The sequence below is a fragment of the Crotalus tigris genome, unplaced genomic scaffold, assembly GCF_016545835.1.
Source record: "Crotalus tigris isolate CLP2741 ecotype Arizona unplaced genomic scaffold, ASM1654583v1 scf7180000024508.2633422, whole genome shotgun sequence".
NCBI lineage: Eukaryota > Metazoa > Chordata > Lepidosauria > Squamata > Viperidae > Crotalus > Crotalus tigris.
Genome location: NW_024100680.1, coordinates 952,724 through 972,323, shown reverse-complemented (window position 1 = coordinate 972,323; position 19,600 = coordinate 952,724). Strand labels below are relative to the sequence as shown.

The window sequence follows — 19,600 nt, the reverse complement described above, 5'->3', positions numbered from 1 at the left end:
TTCTAAATGTTTCATTATTATCTTTAAATTATGAATATAAAAGGATGCTATTTTGCAAAAATTATGTAATAGCAAGACTGGATTGATTCTTTGGGAGGTTTGTGTATCTCTGTGCCTCTGTGTGTTTATGTTTTTGTGAACCCTTAATTCCTCTGACCTCTATATGGTATGATACTAAATAAATATGAATATGATCATGCTGTGGTATGAAAGGGGCTTGCTGTGTTACATTAGTTTACCAAGCCTGCTTTCCTTGAGAGCAGGTTTAAGAAGGCTGACACTTCCCACTGTGGAAATTGATTGAGCCTTTATTATGATGTTATTTTTATTCATGGTATTTAATATAATTTCAGATAAAGCAGAGCTTTTCTTTATATTATCCACATTAAATAAATACTGTGAGAAATGTAGAGCAAAAAGCCATAAAAGAAACTTCAAGTGCAACAATTATGCTTTTTCTCACAAACTATCCATAGCAGTACCAGTTGGGTATGAGAAAGAATAGGATACTAAATGTTATACTGTATTGTAGCCAGCTTATAAGATTCTCATTATCCTTTGAGTGTCTGAAAAATATTGCTATAGCATACTAATTTCTAATCCAAATTATTTTTCCACTGTTCAGACCACTAATCCTAGGACATAGATTGGATAAAGGCAACTGGCAAAACAAGGATCACATACACTAAGCAATACCTGAGAGAAGGGGGTCTGCAAAATGCCAAAATAAATTATTTTATTAATCTTTGTTGTTGCCCAAATCTCATGGGATCATGAAGAAGACATGGCCAAAAATCTTTCAGAATATATATAGTCAGATCTATAGAAACATTAGACTCATTATCTGACTGCTAATAAGAAAGCTTTAAAGGAATGTATGAAAAGGGCTGTTTTTGTTGGAAAAGAACTCGTTACAATAAGATTAATGCTGTACCAACTCTAGTGAAGTAACAATGTATTTTGCTTGGACATCTATGACTGCATTGTCATCCTGTAGCAGTTGCATTCATCCAAGAAATAGAAAGTTGGAATAGCAAGATATGATTCCAGCAGAGCATCAGACTGCATGGTGGTTTTGTTCACTAAAGAAACTGAAGGGGAGATGGGAGGATTAAAATGGATAATAACATTCTGGCATTCTGGAACAGAAAGTGGGATTAGAAAAAAGAAGGTAGGTAAGAGCTTTGTTAATAATGAATATGGGAAAAATATTTTATATTGTAGAAAAATAGTTGAAATGCTTATAGTGCTTTTGTTGATGGCAATCATTATTAACAAAACTTGATTTAAGCAAATAAAGAAACTACTGTATTAAACCATCAGATTAGCCCGGGGGGGGGGGGGGGGGAAATCTGGGAAAAAACTAGTTTCCCCAAATTTCAGCTTTCTATATACATATAATATATTTTTCCAATATTACCTTTTCACTCAATGGATCCTGAAGAACAATAAAGACAAAGCCTTAGTTCTAATGATGTTACACATGTTGAGTTGGCTGATCTTAAAAACAACTAAACAGGATTAATTTAGTAAATACATTTATGGAAATAACCAGGAAAAGCCAGGACTGTAAGATGGACTATGAAATAAAAAAGCAAGGAAAATCAGAAGGCAAAGCAAATAATTTATATATTATATTGTTGCTAAGAAAATTTCAAGGATACATCCAAATAGACACTAGGACAAATCCAAACTTTCTGTCTAACCATTACCAGTCTACCCCTCTTCCACCATTTTTTAAGCACAGGAATGATTAGCCTCATTCTCCACCCATTCCCACCTCTTCACAAATGCACCCTCTCCCCCATTCTATTCTGCTTCAAAACTGCTCTTATTCCATCATTAGCTGTTTTTTACCCTTCCAAGAAGATGATCTGCAATGCTTCTTTCTGCTCTTAATAGTCAGCTTTGACTGGCTTCAACATCTGGCATGTCTGCTCCCTCTAACAGCTGATCACTGTCCTGTGTACCAATTTTGGAGGACTGTTATATTCTCTGTTATATATGGAATACTACACTATGCTTAGAAAGGGGGGGACTAACAGAGTTTCTCTCTTAAAATCCCATTGGACTCCATTACTGAACTCTTGTTAGCTAGTCTGATTCATTTGTTTAGTTCACAATTTCCCAGGTAACACTCTCTGCATATTCAACAAGAAGCACTTGTATAGGTCCTAAAATAGCTAGTCACAGTCACAAAAGTGTGTCAGGACACACTCTGTGCAATTAGCAAATATTCAGAATGACCTTTTAGCTTAGTTTAAGACGTAGCTGAGCACAGATCCTTTAAAACAAGGAGTTCTTCTAGTTATTCTGCTCCCTTTCCTTTTTCCTCCTATTAAATTTCATTGCTATTCTCCTGTTTACTCTCTTTCCTTCATTTCAGTGAAATGTGGACTCAGATTGTTGGGGGCAATATGCTTACATTGTAAACTGCCCAGAAATTGCTGTAAAACACTGGGTCAATATACAAATCTAAGTACTATTGTTATTACTATTGATTTGACATTTGCAAAATTATCAATGCTTCAAACAATGTCTAAATAATATATGGCTAACATAAGTTATATTATTCATTGATTATACCTATTCTTCTCAGTAACATGCAGCAAGTAAAATATTGGGGGTTTGGTTCTGAGTAGCAGTATAATGTGGTTATGCATCTGTGTTTCTGATGCCTACTCATATTTTTGTGTGTATTTCAGCACATTATGTGATTAAGACTTCTGAGTATGTCTATGTAAACTGCATATCTTTAATGTATGTAAGTAGAATATTATTATCTAGTACTAAGTACAAAAACTTGCTGACAGTGTGAGTGGTATCTGCAAACTGTTAAATTGGTATTTAAATTGTTCTATAGAATTGGAATCTAAGCAACATGCATATTTGATTTTGTGCATCAAAGAAATTCTCAGTTCTGTTTCTCAAATCAGACCTCCTCTTCTCATCATGACATTTGAATAATCTTTCTGAACCCCAGGGGAATTTCAGAAATAGTGTGAGTTGTGATATGTTGGTTGGCTCTTAAAAGAATTTTGCTTTTTAAAAAAATGATAATTTCTTTACATCACGGCTTTAGATTTCAAAAGCTAAAGTACTGAGTATATAATTAAATAGTTTCCTAAAACCGCAGCTTTGTTAATGAAAGAAGACCAGCCTGCCACAATAGCAGCATTCAACGTTCAATGCCATGCTGATTTTGTACTTGGAAAATATGAAGAAATATGGCGAAATATCTATATCACAAAGAAAAGTGGATAGCATTTAATTCAGCGAAGAAAGTCCTGAGCTCTCTATGAACCAAATGAGGCTGAAATTAAATATGGACTATAGCACTTTGATGATCAAAACCAGATAGTCCCACTTATTTTCCAGTCATTAGCTGAAATTGAGTCAGTTTGTTGTATTCTTCCAAAATAGTTGATCTTTGGTTGCATCTAAAATTATCTTTTAAATTCCATCTAAGGACAGTTTATACCTACCAGCATAGGACTATGATTAGGAAGCTTTTAGAATAAACTAATCTATATATTTCATGTTAAGAAGCAATTTAGAATAAATGTTATTTCAATTTCACTTTTGAATGTTTGTCAGAAGAATCAATTTGATACACTGTTGACGGAAACAATTTCCATCAAAAAGGGAAGAATCAACTAGAACAAAATTGTCCTGGAAACAATATCTAAAAAAAATTAATGACAGTCAATATGTTTTTTAAAAAAAAAAATCAGGAAAACTAGATCATGGTAATAATTGGCTATCTGAAACAGCTGGCACAACTAATAAAACTTCTAAATAAAAGTTTTAAAACATTCAGATTGCATTAATAATGTAATAATTTAATGAAAGCGGGATTAAAATAATAATACAATATAATTCATTAACCTAAGAGCCTTTTGATATAACAAAATCATTTAAAATAGTTTCAATTTCTACTCATGCTTCAAAAACTAAGGAAATAGCACTTTAAGGAAGCCTACCTAAATTTCCTTCCATGTCAGCCATGAAAATATTTGTTCTAAAATGCTATCAGAGCTTTTCATGTCCAGATCCATATGCCTTGTTCCATCAGGTTAGTTTGCATGTGTTTAAAGACGAAATTTAATCTGATGCCTTTGATGAAATTGTAGTGGTATGATTAGACAAGGACATTAAAACAGTATAATGAGTAAATGCATAGGAAAATCATCAGAGCTATACTGTAACTTCATCAAATAGAAATCAGAATTCCAGGCCGATCTAAGAAATTTGGAGGCTAAGTCCAACACCAGGTTTGGAATCCATCATCCCTCTATACATGCAGATACTGTATTACTGCATGTGCATTCTTGCAGAATGAAATGATAAAACTATGTATAGGGAGTCATCTACTTATGACCACAACTGAGCCCAAAATGTATGTTACTAAATGAAACATTTCTTAAGTGAGTTTTGCCCCATTTTATGACTTTTCTTGCCCCTGTTGTTAAGTGAATCATTGCAATTGTTAAGTTAGTAACATGGTTGTTAAGTGAATCTGGTTTCCCCATTGACTTTGCTTGTCAGACAGTCACAAAAGCAGATCATATGACTCCGGGAGACTGCTACCCTCATAAATGTGAATCCATTGTTAAGCATCTGAATTTTGATCATGTGACCACAGGGATGCTGCGGTGGTTGTAAGTGTGAAAAACAGTCATAAGTCACTGTTTTCAGTGCTATTGTAACTTTGAACGGTCACTAAATGAACTGTTGTAAGTCCAGGACTACCTGTATTCAAAATAGAATTTTCAGAAGCTAATTTAAAAATAAAGATGTACCTAGAAGACATTTATTCAAAACAAAATATAAGTACTTGTTACTTTATTTTTTTAAAGAAGTTATTGTTAAGAAAACAACACACTTATCTCTGCAGTGAAAATGAGAATTGCTTTTTAATGCTGCTTTACTTGCTTTCTATCCTTTACATTTCTACATAATTGCTATAGCAGTTGTCTCCATTTCAGCTACACAAAGAAAACAGAACAAAAAAATTATCACCATATGAATCCTTTAGCATTTATTTGTTTATTTCTGATCTTTTCTTCCTTTCATTTAGCTAGACACCTATTCACAAGTAGAGCACAGTTGCCAAGCTTATTTTGGAGAAAGGCTTTATTAAGAGCCTTTTGAAGTTCAACTAAGCAAATATATAACTCTACCTACATACCTGTTCGTGCTGTCAGATAAGAGCCACTCTCCCTATTTCTGAGACCACCTTCAAGCATGGCAGGCAGTAAGTGACATAGGAGGATAGGAGAGTTAGACCTGTTTTTATTGAGCTCACCAACAGCTGAGCCCTTTCAACCCTAACCATGGCAGAATCAAGATGGCAGTTTTCCCAATTTCTTCCTCGTGAACAATCAAGAACAAACTAATACTTTAATGGTTGTTGCAAGAATGGAAATCACATTTGCCAAATCCATACTCTACCCTCACTAAAGGCCTGGGTACTTATGGAGCAGTGACTAACAAACATGTGGTCTCCATTGCACACGAGAAGAGTGATTATTCTGATGGTGGCAAAAAAAGGGGGAGAATGAAAGGAGAGTAGAATGCCTCCAAAAGGAAGCTTCTCAATCATACTGCTTAACTGGGAGAAACAAAACCACAAAGAAATAAAAGCAAACAACTGTTTTCAGATTCCATAAAGGCTTTTAATTTTTCCCCATTTCACCTTGTTAAAGAAAGAGAGAGAGAGGAACAAAGTGAGATCTAGTTTCAGTGCATAAGCATTCATAGCATTCTTTTGTCTTTAAATTTTAATGAATATATACCGTACCATCATCTACCTTAGAATACAGGAGATATTTAACTGCAGTACAAACATGGTTTTATTATCAAAAAGCCAACAACTCTATAAAGATTTATGAAATGTGCAATTTGTTCAACTGCCTTACATTTGCAAAGTGCCTCTCAAGGTGTCGACTTAAAAAAAGATGCAATTTGTATAGCTCATTCTTTCCTGAGTGCTGTGATACCAAAGTCATTATTATCATAAATAGGTTTGTCAGCAGGATTTGATTTCCAACCAGCTCCTACAGAACTGAGACTTTGACCATAACCAGCAGATCAGGATTCCAGCTGTTGCAAAGGAAAACAAGGCCTATTATACAGCACTTGCTGTGATATCAACATTCTAAATACACTAGGTAGTAATTCCAGAAATATTGAGAAATGTTTGCATAAAGTTTTAATAAGATTCTATGTACCTATCTGTGCATGTTCTCAAAATTCTATTTTTTCAAACTTCAATTTTCTCAATCTTCTATGATCAAGAGAAATAAACAACTGGGACCTTTTCTTCATAATATTGCAAGTATATAATTAGATATTTTAAACTGAACAGTAAATAGCTTTTGTTTCACTTTTCTTTCATCCTTCAGTGAGCAGACTACCTCCCTTTTGAGGTAGTATAAACAAACTACAGGTTCACCTCCTGTACTGAACTGTGCATTCAATGTCTAGGTTAACTGTATTGTATTTTCCTAGATTAGATCATCACAACTTCAAATTCATGTTTCATTTCTTACAGAGGCAAATTACAGGGTTAGAAGTTGCTTCAGAGTAGTAGTATGCCAAGGGCTGCAAACAACAACAAAAAGTAATGGCTGAAGTCATTAGAGCAGAGGTTCCCAACCTTTTGGACACCAGGGACCGGTTACGTGGAGAAAGGTTTTTCCGCAGACTGGAGGGGGCATGCTTTTGTGTGCTGCCTGCATCCTGCGGATGGGGCTTTCCTTGTTTGAGTGGCTCGGTTGCTGGCATGTTGTGGACCAGTACTGGTCAACGGACCGGGGCTTGGGGACCCCTGTGTTAGAGAACCTAATTTTTTTCTGGCTCTAAAGCTATAAATATATAATGAATGTATAATATAAATGATATAACAAAAATATAATAAAAATGAAGTTCAGGTGAACCCACATTTAATTTCATTTATATTTAGTTAAAATTTAAATATAGTTGATATTATTAATTGCACAAAGTGCAATCACACAAAGTGTTCAGGGGTTAAATGCAACCCTAGAATGTAAGGTTTTACACCATTGCTCTGAGAGATCCCCACCTCCCAGGCCCGATCCTATTTAGATTGTTGGTGGTATACTCAGAATTATTTCCAATGTGAAACACATGAAGGCTACTGTTGTGTCCTGAGCCTGCTGAAGTATTCAGCAGGCTCAGAAATGTTGCAAACGGTCCCGGGCAAACCAAAAGCTGCCCGGGACCAGACTAGCTGGTGCCAGCCTTGACTGCATGCACAAGGCGTGAAATAGCCAGATTCCTATTGGTTGTTGTTGTCCGGGTTCAGGACACTATAAAAGGCCTGCGTGCCTTTTGCTTTTTTGCTGGTTGTAAGGAGAAGATCAATAAAGAAGCTTGTTCACAATGTGCCTTTGTGTGATGCCTGAATCCCCAATACATAAAAGCTACCAGACTGAAAAGGCTGGTGTACCAATACATACTACAATATAGACTTTGGATATTTAGGATAAAAAAATATTAGGTAAATAAATTTGGTCTATATACCAGATACTTGTATTAAATTCTATTGCATACAATGAGACATTAATGATTTAGCAGATATAGAATGGGATTACTCTTTTCTTTGTATGAGAATGGTTGTCGTATGAATTAAAAAAATCAAAAATTAAAAGTTGCCAAATCCACCAAAATACTGCTGCATTTCACACTCCTTTGTTAATGATGTTATACTATAGCACTTGTGTTAAGAAAGCAAAGCAAGTCTTTGTTTGGCCATTTGGCAAAATCCGGGAAGCAGTGGCCATTTTCCAAACAGCTGGAAAATGGCTTGCTTTGTTTCTCTAACCTGAGTTCTGTACCTGCAGAGATCTAAAAAGGGTAAGTGTGTGATGGGTGATGCAAAGTGAGGAGGAAGGTGTGGGGCCCAATGTGTGGGAAGCAAGCCCAAGGCCTGTGGAAGCCACCAGGAGTGCCTCCTTGAGGGGTGCCTCAGTTGGTGGGGAATACCTTGGGAGGCTCTCCATGCTCTGCTTTATGAACCACACATTCATTTAACAGCTTTATGAGGAAAAGCAGGTATGGATTTGAGGCAATCAAGAGGGTGCTTCACTTAATGGCTGTCGCAACATCTGACCATAATGGATATATTCCATTATGGTTGTGAGTCGAGGAATACTTGTACTATAAATATAAGTTTAAATTTAAGTGTGCTAGATAAATCTATCTACTCATTGTTGGTATGTTATTTCACAGTCTCCATTCTTGTCTTTGAAAAGATTGGATCAGACAACCTTTCCAATAGAGGAAGCTAACAAATAGAAGTTATGCTCTGATTGTCCTTAGAAGAATGATCACCACAAACCAAATCAGTTTACTTATTCCAAAAGCACAAGAAAAGTTATGTTAAAGTGAGGTCTAAACATATATGTTTGTGTAGCAAGTATCTTAACCTAGTATTTTACTTAGATTTCTTAAAACTGCAACTCCAAGTAGTCTTTACCAATACTGCCCTGCTGACTGAAAATTCTGAGAATCGCAATTCTAATACTCTTCAAAGGTACCAGGTCAGGAAATCCTTCTATATAGGATTCACTTCTTGTATACATACATTGCAAACCTGCTATAAGGCAGCAAAAGAAATTCAGTGTTTATATATTCAAACACATACATATATCATTGAAGCTAATAAAGTGCCTGATGCTATTTTGGGCAAGTCAATTTGACCTCACCTGAGGATAAAGCCTATAATGATGCTAGATGAAATTGGGAAGTTAATTATATAAACCAAGTGTTGTTTGTCCTGCTTAAACTACATGAAGAAGGTTAGGCTAATTTTGTTTGAAACTACTGCTTTCTGTTAAAAGTATGCAGAATCAAAAATAATTTTGATAAATGAATAATTTATACTGATACGTTTCCCCAGTCCCCATTCACATGACAGTAAATGTTAGTGAAACATATGTTGATAACTCTACAGTATGTTCATTTGTGTCAAATGGTAATTACAAATTCAAGAAATGAATCTATGCTATATGTAGGAAATACCAAATTGATACATAATGTAAAAACTTCTTCTGACCTTGGCATAAAGCATGCAGTATGGGGAAATTACTCTTTATTAATTATTTAGAATTTTAAATCTGCAATTCTATACACACTTTCATAGAAACAAGTCCATTGAAATGGGCTTTACTTTTTATTTGCAGTATCCACTCTGAATTTCCACAATTCTTTTCAGTATTCATACTCAACACATGTTTATCAAAAAGGTCTTAATTTAATAATTCAGAACAGATAAATACAGTGATTTCTATGTCAATGCCCATTAAATCCACAAATTTGGCACACTTGGGGTTTTGTAAGAAAGCATAATGTCATAATCCAATAACTATTCTTGCTTTAACAAGTTCTGGAGCATACTAACTGGAACGGAAAAGATTGAAAAATAATGGTAAAAGCCTAGTTCTACAAAGCATGTAAATTGGATCCAGTCTCTGGAGATGTTATGCTTTAGCTTGACTTCACTTAAATGTAAATGCTGGTTATTCTTACTTCCAACAACTGGTACAAAAATAGCTCCCCCAAATTCTCAGTTTCCCCATAAATACTCTCCTAGGTGAAGAAATGAATGCATTTTCTTCTTGGCTGATCAATGAACATAGTAAGCCCTACAATTGGAATCTCATTCTTAAAATTAGCTTAAAGTAAAATTAACTTAAGACAATCAATGAATTACAACAAACACTAGGCTCTTATCTTAATAACAATATGAAACCATTTGCTACCATTTCAGTTATCTTTGAGTTCACATCTGCAAAAGAAAAAAAATTCTTCCTGAGAAAGTCAGAAGTACTGTATCTGTAATTTGCTTCCTTACAGCACAGTATAGATATAGAATATAGAAAGACATCACAATTTCCACTAGAGAACACACAGTTTTAAGCTATATCAAAATAGCCATTACAAAATATTGATATATACCCCAGTGTGGAGAAGAAAATCCAATGGTGGGTTTGCCCTTATGCAAACTTTCAGTGAACACACCAGCTGGTTGGTTATTTATTTATTTATTTTCCGAGTCCAGATCATCTTACATTAAAAAGAGAAAACAGGATATTTTGAATTAGCATAGTATTCTAAATAAAGAAAACTTTCAATAGCTATATGAGAGATATAAAAATTAAAACACAGAAGGAAATTAAGACACTTATGTGATGTTACATAGCATCTGAGGCCCAGAAAATAGAAGTCTGAATATTTTTTCATTGGCCAGGAATAAATTGTCCATTGTACATGATCCATCAAGTTTGTGGCATATCAATAAATGTTCAGGACTCTGCAGTTCCCCATATTTGCTATTTCCATCTCCTGTAATATAGCCCCATATCTTCAAGTTCTTCTTACATCTAGCACACTCCTATTCTCAATCTGTTCAAAGTTCCATATGGAAAATGGTACCCATGCATAGGTTCTTCCATAAAGTTGGTCCAATTTTCACTATAGTTTGAGTTATGACATAGTTCTATTCAGCAGGTTTCCAGATTATATAGAATTGGTTCTGTCATCTGCAAAAAAAAATGGTTCTTTCCTCTGTCATTCTCAGTCACGGGGGAAGGGGCTCATGTCCATACATAAGATGCCAGGGATCTATTTGCTTAATTTAATTTAATTTAATTTAATTTAATTTAATTTACACCAGCTGATAAATAAAATGCAGATTATCTGCTAATTTGCAAGCAAAGCGAATTCATTCCAGCAGCATAAAGAAGAAGAAAAAACCAGCCCCAAGGAGATTTAGACCATGTTTATTATATGGATCAATTTAAATCTTACTTACCATTTAACCATCTTAAACATACAGTAGTTTGTATATTTTAATTAGTGTTCATATCTTTTAAAAACCAAATGATAGAATTTTTTTAATGAAAATGGTTTACCTCTTTTCATCTAATTTAAGAGAGCAATATCATGGATTTCTGAGAAAATGTGAGACAAATATATTTTGTTTAGGAGGGAAAATATTATTCTCACCTGTAGAGAGTAAGGATGATGACCTTGATGGAGGTTGAAACATTGTTTAAGGCCTGGGAAACATGATAATATTTTGAAGCAACTCAGGCAGATAGATGCCTCTCTGTTTCACAAGGATAAGAAGGGGGGAAGTATAGCACAATCATATTATAAGAATATACTTCTCCGCTTTACAGCCAATCTTGATAACGGTACTTTTAACCTTTCTATGGAGTCAATTTCATGGTCTGATTTAATCTAATGTGGTTGACAGCACCTTAGTAAAGATGACTTGGAATAGTGGGAAGAAAATAATGCTATTTCATCCCAAGTGGAAAAAAATTAAGGCAATTTTTTTATAAAAATATTAATTCTTTAGAAAGGTAGAGGATACAGCCTTTTTTGGATTCAGATCTATACTTTAAAAGTATGAAATTTTGTGAGGCCAAAGCAAAAATTGACATGTATTTTCAATTTAAACTAATTAAACAAATTTAAAAGATTATCTCTTGTGAATACAATATTTTTTTCTTAGGGCATCAGTTTTTGGAGATATTCTAATAGCTGCACTCAAATATTTAAAAGGGGTCAATGCAGAGTACAATAAATATAAAGACAGAGTGAAAGACTATATTAAGCCAGACAAAATAAATTTCGGGAGGAAATAGCTTAGTAATTTTCAAACACTTAAGAGACTAGGACTAGGGAACGTATAGCTGTTATATGTAATGGAGTAGGACATAACTATGGTGAGGTAAAGGAAGTTAGATTTAAGATCCAATTTGGGTCAGGACCTGAGGTTTATTCTTCCACATTTTTGGACTCGTGCTGCAGTCTATCCTTAGGGTACTTCTTCCTACTGGAATATGTGGTTTGGGCTATTCTGTGAGTTGTATTTATGTGGTGCCTTCTTACTGGTTGCTTGATGTGTTGATGGATGGCAATTGGCTGTTGTTTCCTTCTGCTGCCAAGCCCTTGGCTCCTAAGTACCTGCTAAGCTGGTGGTAAATCAGCAATCCTGCTAATTGACAAGGGGCCCATTTCCCGTGCTTCAATTATTTCTCTGGCTTTCTTTATATCTACATAGCCAACAATCTTAGCAGCTAGGAAATTGAATGTATGTCCTTGTTCATTGCAATGTGAAGCTACCAATGAGTTTGGGTCTCCTCGTCTAACTGCTCACTTGTGTTCCTGCAATCTGGTGGTTAGCTTCCTCTCTGTTTGTCTTACATAGTCACAGGGGCAATCCATGGAGGGGATGGATGGATATCCAGGGACACATATATTTGCCTTCATTCGAGTTAGATTTAAGTACACTTGGAATGCATCCAGCTTCGGTTGCCACAATGTAAAAAAGATGTTGAGACTCTCGAAAGAGTACAGAGAAGAGCAACAAAGATGATTAGGGAACGGAGGCTAAAACATATAAAGAACAGTTGGAATTGGGTATGTCTAGTTTAATGAAGAGAAGGAAGAGGGGTGACATGATAGCAGTGTTCCAGTATCTCAGGGGTTGCCACAAAGAAGAGGGAGTCAACCTATTCTCCAAAGCACCTAAAGGCAGGACAAGAAGCAATGGATGGAAACTAATCAGGAAGAGAAGCAACCTAGAACTAAGAAGAAATTTCCTGACAGAACAATTAAGCAGTGGAATGACTTGCCTCCAGAAATTGCAAATGCTCCAACAATGGAAGTTTTTAAGAGAAGATTGAACAACTATTTGCCTGAAATGGTATAGGGTTTCCTGCCTGAGCAGGGGATTGGACTAGAAGACATCCAAGGTCCCTTCCAACTCTGTTATTCTATTCTATTCTAAAACTTTCCAACTGTACGGCAAGCCACCATTTCTATTTATTTATTTAAACATTTTAGAAGTTTAACTCCTAGAAGGGTTTTGTTTTGGGTTTTTTGGTTTGTTTGTTTGTTTTTTGTAAACTTTGATGATTTAAGGAGCTGAACAATGTTAGTGGCTTTTAAATTGATTTCTGGAAAACAGGATTCCTTTAAATTTTCCAAGGGTGTTTTTAGTGAGAAACTCTAATCAGTGACTAGTTGTCTAACATGTGATTTAGTCATCACTGATGACCTTCAATCAGTTCCATAGTTGTCAAATTCTGAGATTTTCTATATTACAAACAGAGGAACAGAAAAAATATGTAGGCATGGGCAGTATTAGTAGAATATTTAAAGAAGTAAACTGAATACAGTAAGTTAAGTACTTTGCAAACTATATTATTATTAAAAGTAATGCAAAGTAAATAATTTTAAAATAAAACCAGGTAAAAGAAAACATGAAAGAACAGATGATACAAGCATTAAAGCATTATAATATATATAAAAATAATATACAGCACATAACTTCCTAGTAGTATAATGTGAATGAAACCAAAATGTAAAATATTCCATTAGAATATTCCAAAACTTGAAATGTCTAGAATATGTTCTGTATGTGCCAACCATACATTCTGAGTATTTTCCCACCCAAAACAATAAAAACTTGAAACAAGGTTCTTGCTCTCTTGTTTCTCATGCTAGAATCATAAAAAATAATTCCTGCTACCTAATGCCCTACTGTTAGCAGCCACTGAAAATCCAGATAAATTAACCAAAGGAATGGTTTCTTTTCTTTAAAAAAAAAAAGCTTTAAAACTCATAACAATCATGGAATCAATAGTGTATGCATACTATTTCTGCAGCCTATTGTACAGTAACACAGATTCATTTCTGCATAACTTTTGAATAGGATAATTAGAGCAAAATTACAGTTCTGTGACCATTGGCTTAAGCGTCCCTTTTCTTGATAGACACATTGTAGACTGATAGGCCCAGTGCTTTCTATATTATTGCTTAACTAGAATAAACTTAAAAATGACCAAATCACACTTTAGAAAACCACAAGCCAATGATGGCAATATTTCACTTGAAGTATTAAAACTTAAAGCAAGCCCATTTTGTCTAATAGTTTGTAAAAACTCGAATAGAACAAAATTCTCAGATCACATATACTTTGTATTTTTTAATTAAGGGATAATAATGTTTAATTGGCATCTTCTTGATATCATCTGCTACTAATCCATGAAAAATGTGTATGTGCCACAAAATCCTCTCCAATTTGCTAGTATTCTAAAGCAGGGGTCTCCAACCGCCAGTCCGGGGACCGGCACCGGTCTGCAGCATGGCAGCAAACAGGCCACACAAACAAGCAAAGTTCCTTCCTCGGGATGCAGGCAGTATTCAAAACCACACCCCCTCTGGTCCACAGAAAAACCTTTCTCCATGGCACTAGTCCCTGATGCCCAAAAGATTGGGGACCTCTGTTCTAAAGAATGCCAAACATATTCCTTAGTTAATTAAATGTTTGAAAGAATTACTTGAAAATGAAATGCCTGAAAGCAATTATAGCAGTCAGCTGATTGAATTCATTTTGACTCATGATTCTTTTATTCTGCAAATAAAAGATGCAGAATAAATCCCTTGCCATGAAGGAGAATAGCTCCAGAAATTTTCCAGAAGTCTCAATTCAGGAAATAGACAATCCTTTGACAGATATACTATGATAACAGGTTCAAATATTACTATACATGTGTTGTTTAAATGGAAGGAGTGAAATAGAGGAACCATAACTAGCAAATGAATGTTAGGGAATTTTCTTTCTGTATATAAGCTCATAAATCCAAAATTTGCTGATTGCAACAAATACAAGCCTAATATGTAAATTAATTGACTGAAAAATCTAGAGCTTTGTCTTCATTTTGTTTTCAGAAATACATAATGGAATTAAGTAATTTGATAAGTACCAGTGGATTGGCCCATTTCTACTGCTTAGGCTTCAGCATGAAAATTGAATGTCTCCTGCATAAGACTTGTAGCTTCCTCTGTGGAGTTTTATTAGTTGAAGAGATAATCTTGTTTTCCATTTAAACTGGAACACAGGAAGTACAACTATAGCTTAAAAAATTAGCATTCTCAATAATTGATTCTACTCAATAGTTCACAATTTAGGGCACCATGCAGAGATACGATTGCATTTCTTTTTTCTCCCAGACTCATATTTTAACCTTTTTAATCATAAGATGAATTGGTTGCTGTACTGAATGTTTCAGAAAAGGCCCTTTGCAACATTTTGTACTGCTTATAATGCATATTGCTCTGCATGCATAAAATGGTTTTTTGAAAATACAAGAATCACTAAAAGTTTATATAAAGCATAAATAATAGATGTGAGAAATTTATTTTATTGAGAAAGCCAGTGCACTTTTACTAAGCAAAAATGAAATATATGAGTTCTAAACTAGCCCATATATTCTTTAAACTAAAGATCTTAAATAAACTTAATTTGCATGAGATTTTATCTAAAAACAAAGATCAGGGCTAGCATGAATGGTCTTCCCTTTTCTGAAAAGTTGACTTTAGAATTCAGGAACAAAGTATAAAAATGTGGAGGAAAAAACAGAGCCAACTACTTGATTAAATAAAAATACTGTTTATTTAAGAATAAATTTAAATGTACTCACTTTTTTACTCACTATTCATATAAATAAATAAATGGAAAGTTATACGTGATTCTGGGAAACTCAGACATTTGAAACATGCTATTTCTTCCAATAATTATATTTATTTTTTGTTGAATTTTGGAAAACTATATAGGGCACAAACAATATTCTAGTGTTTGACCATTTTTTGCAACAATTGGCCAACAGTATTTATTCTAACATATGCTTTAGCAATATATAAACACGGAACCAGTTATTTTCTGCATCATTTTGAAAATGAAGAGTCAGAAAAGCTATGAATTCATCCCTGTTAGCTCTTTTCTGGGAAATTTGCTTTCCAAAGCTTCTAACTAACATTCTGCATTTTAAGCTAGTTTCAGTTTTCATATGCATGTGACAGATAGTTATAACAGTGCAACCAGAGATTTCTGTTGGCAAAAATTAATATTCACTTGATTGCATGACTGCAGGGTTTGAAACCATCTTGAGTAAGTACAGTCTCTTAAACCTGTTGCTTTTATTAGCCTCCTTCATTAGCTAGGAGATATGGTATTGTCCCTTTGTCTGGTTAAAACTAGTCTTCATTGGATCTATTTGTGGTGTGCTTAAATGTGCAAAACCAAGTATTTATGGAATCAGTGCACATATAGTACCTGCTTTCCAACATTAAAGCAGGCATAAGGAAATAGGTTCTACACAGCAAACAGAATCACACTAGAATGGAATATCACATGGTGTCAGCATGCATTGCAGTTTGCATTGAATCAGAATTTTTTCCTTAATATCCGTGCTTACAAGCTCTTTAGTTAGTTCTTTTTTTAATATTTTTTCTATTTTTTCCTAAAACATTCAACAATCAATCACAAGAATGTAAACCTTAAGTTTGCTACAGCTCCACAGTATGTTAGTCATTAGTATTCATTAGGTTAGTCATAGGTTAGTCACAAAACTATTCAACACTAAACAGTGAAGATCAACGTGAGCAATAATTAGCAATGCAGCATGAACTAGATAGCAACGTGAGGATCAGATTTGACTCTTTTCACCCAATATCTGGTTTTACATTATTTATCTATATTTTCAATGTGCAGCATTGACAGAAAGGCATGAGAATCAACAACAGTAATTAAGCAAGAGTATAAGTATATGGACAAGTGCACAGTTGTTCTCTGTTGTTTCAGAAGAAAAGAGGAAAAGTAAGAGAAGAGAAAGCAAGCCAGTAGTCAAGACATGAAAGAGTATGGAGAATAATACCTACTGACATAGACTGAAGAATGCAGAGTAGATTTAAGGGTGCTCAAGGAAATCCACAGCAGTAGCAGTAGCAGTGGCAGCATCAGCCAGAGGGAAAGCAAACGAGATCCAGAAGAATACAATAGTGGTATTTTCTATAGATTAGCCAGAAGAATAGTTATCGTGGATAACTACTACTACATTATCCTCTTATGGTCTGAGGCAGCTCACAGTTTATGGGCTAATGGGCATTGGATACAACATATCCAAAGATACATGAAATATATAAAATCTGTATATTATCCCTTATTCTTAATCTGAATATGTTTGTATAGAAACATCTAGCAATCACACTCAACTTACAACATCAGTTTCACTACAGTCATTAAGTGAATCAGCTGTGGTTATTAAGCATGATGTCCTGTGAACACAACTTGAGACTTACTTCTGGCTTGTCAGAAGCTAGCAGTGAAGGTCACAGGTGATCACATGACTGAAGGGCTCTGCTACTGTCCTAAATGCATGTGGTGGTCAAGAACCTGAATCAAAATCACATGATTGCAGGGATAATGCAATTGATGTAAGTTTGAGGACTGGTCATAAACCTACTTTTTCAGCACTGTCATAGTTTAAACAGTCACCAAACAGGGTAGTTGTTAAATAAGGATCACCCTGTATTGTTGTTGTTGTTGTTTTGCATATAATGTTTAGTTTATTCCCAAAAAGTTAAAATATAAATGCCAAATATTTAAAAGAAAAAAAGGACAAAAGAATAAAAAAACACAAAAAATAAAATTAAAAAGTGTCTTACAAAAAAAGAAAAAAGGAAAAACGACTAACATATACACATAATATCCTCTCTAATTGATTGCTGATTAATATAATACAACAGTGTTAAATTTCCCACACCTGCAAAACAGGCCAAAAGAATTTTAAACAACTAAACTATTAAATCTGTTTACAAGTTGTTAGCCTGTTATCTATATACTGTATTAATAACAAAATTTGTTGTTGTTGTTGTTAATTACGAAGTCGTGTCCGACCCATCGCGACCCCATGGACAACATTCCTCCAGGTCTTCCTGTCCTCTACCATCTTCTGGAGTCCATTTAAGTTCATGCCTACTGCTTCAGTGACTCCATCCAGCCACCTCATTCTCTGTTGTCCCCTTCTTCTATTGCCCCCAATCAATAACAAAATAGTTAACGGGAAAAAATAATAATAAACATTATGTAAAAGTATAAAAGTAATATGAATTATTAATAATAATAAAAGACAAGACTGAAATTCCAAAACATTTTGTTAACAAACTGTTATTGTAATCAATTCGTAGAAAATTTACCATGGCTTCAGTCCCAAGTCATCCCAAATAGTAACCCTAATTTGTCCCAGATCAAATATCCACGTTTGTTTCTTAATACCATATTTTATCAATTGCTGATTGGTTGAACACAATAAGTCCAGTCTCCAAAGACAATCTATCTTCCCCCCCCCCCAAAAAAAAACCCAGATGAAATTTGTTGTGTCCTGGGCCTGCTGAAGCAATTCAGCAGGCCCAGAAATGTTGCAAATGGTTCCGGGCAACCAAAAAGCTGCCCGGGACCAGACTGGCTGGCACCGGACTTGTGTGCATGCGCAAGGCGTGAAAAAAGGTTCTTTCCTATTGGTTGGTTTGGGAGACTATAAAAGGCCTGTGTGTCTGTGTGTGTTGAGTTGAGTTGAGGAACAAATAAAGAAGTACTCGATTACAACATGTCTCTTGCTTCAATGCTGCGAACCCCAATACATAAAAAAATTGTTCCCCAATTTAATGTAATAAGTCCATTTCCCACTCTCCTTCAAGCCTCTTCAAAATATCCATTTACCATTTATCTACCCAGAGAGTTCTCTGCTATTTTTTTTTTTAAACAGGGTTAGGCTTCAGGAAGGTGTATAAAGTCAACTCTGCCTTCTAAGTCTATGTTTCTCTGAATCTTTCCCACAGTCTGTGTTGTTTCTGAATCCATATTTACTGCTTTAAAAACAAGTTTATTTTGTGAGTTTAAAATATTTAGACTCAGAATGATTTTCACGGTCTTCATCAAACTTTTAGAAAAAAATTCAGCTAAAGATTGCATGATGCTAGCTAGACAGTCTCTTTTTTCCCCTGCTAGCCTCCTTCTCCTCTCTGTAATTCAATATATTTCTACTCAATGAAGTAGATAAGTGAAGCAGGGAATATACAGAAAGAACAGAGAAGATATTTTATGACTATTTTGATCCAAAGACCTTTTGCAGATTAATAAAATACAGATTCCTGGAATGAATAGTCAGTGATATATAATTCAAATGTAAACACTTTCACCATTCAGAGGCACGTGCTATTTTTCCATACAGAAGTGGAGGAGTTGATGAGACCAGCCAAATAAATCAAAGAGAAAAAGCTGAAAGAACAGCTAAAATCCAGCAGGGGGTTGAAATAAATTAGCATTCAACCAAACAATTAACATTTAAAGATAAAGAGCAAAAGCAAATGTTCAAAAACTGCAGTTAAAAGTCCCATCATGCTTATGAAAATGTTCTGCCAATAGGAAGAGATGTAAAAAGACCATTGGCTTTCTGGCTGTTCCCACAAGGAGATACAATCTTCAAGATTCCCCCTCCTGGGTGGGTCCACATTCATCCAAAAATTGTCTTGGGTTATTCCTAAGTGCCTCCATTCAAATCCATGAGGCAAAACTGCCAAAGAACTAGCTCTGGCAGCAAACCCAGCAAATTGCGAATAAGAGAAGAAAGCCCTGACCCTTCAGCAGCCATCTTGGCCTTGGGGAAGAGACACCAAGCATAATGTTTAGTAAGTCTAACAAGTCTTAGCTGTCTCA

General features: G+C 34.8%; 1 protein-coding gene across 2 annotated transcripts in view; it reads left to right on the top strand.

Annotated features, from left to right (window-relative positions):
• Positions 1-19,600, top strand: part of HTR1F (5-hydroxytryptamine receptor 1F) — a 95,064-nt gene that overhangs the window by 53,508 nt on the left and 21,956 nt on the right. The window contains exon 1 of one of the 2 annotated variants that reach the window (XM_039333803.1): positions 1,046-1,171. The exons of the other annotated variant lie outside the window; for it this stretch is intronic. The gene's annotated coding sequence lies outside the window, so the exon portion shown is untranslated. Of the gene's footprint in view, positions 1-1,045; positions 1,172-19,600 lie in introns of those variants that run through there. 2 annotated transcript variants of the gene reach the window in all.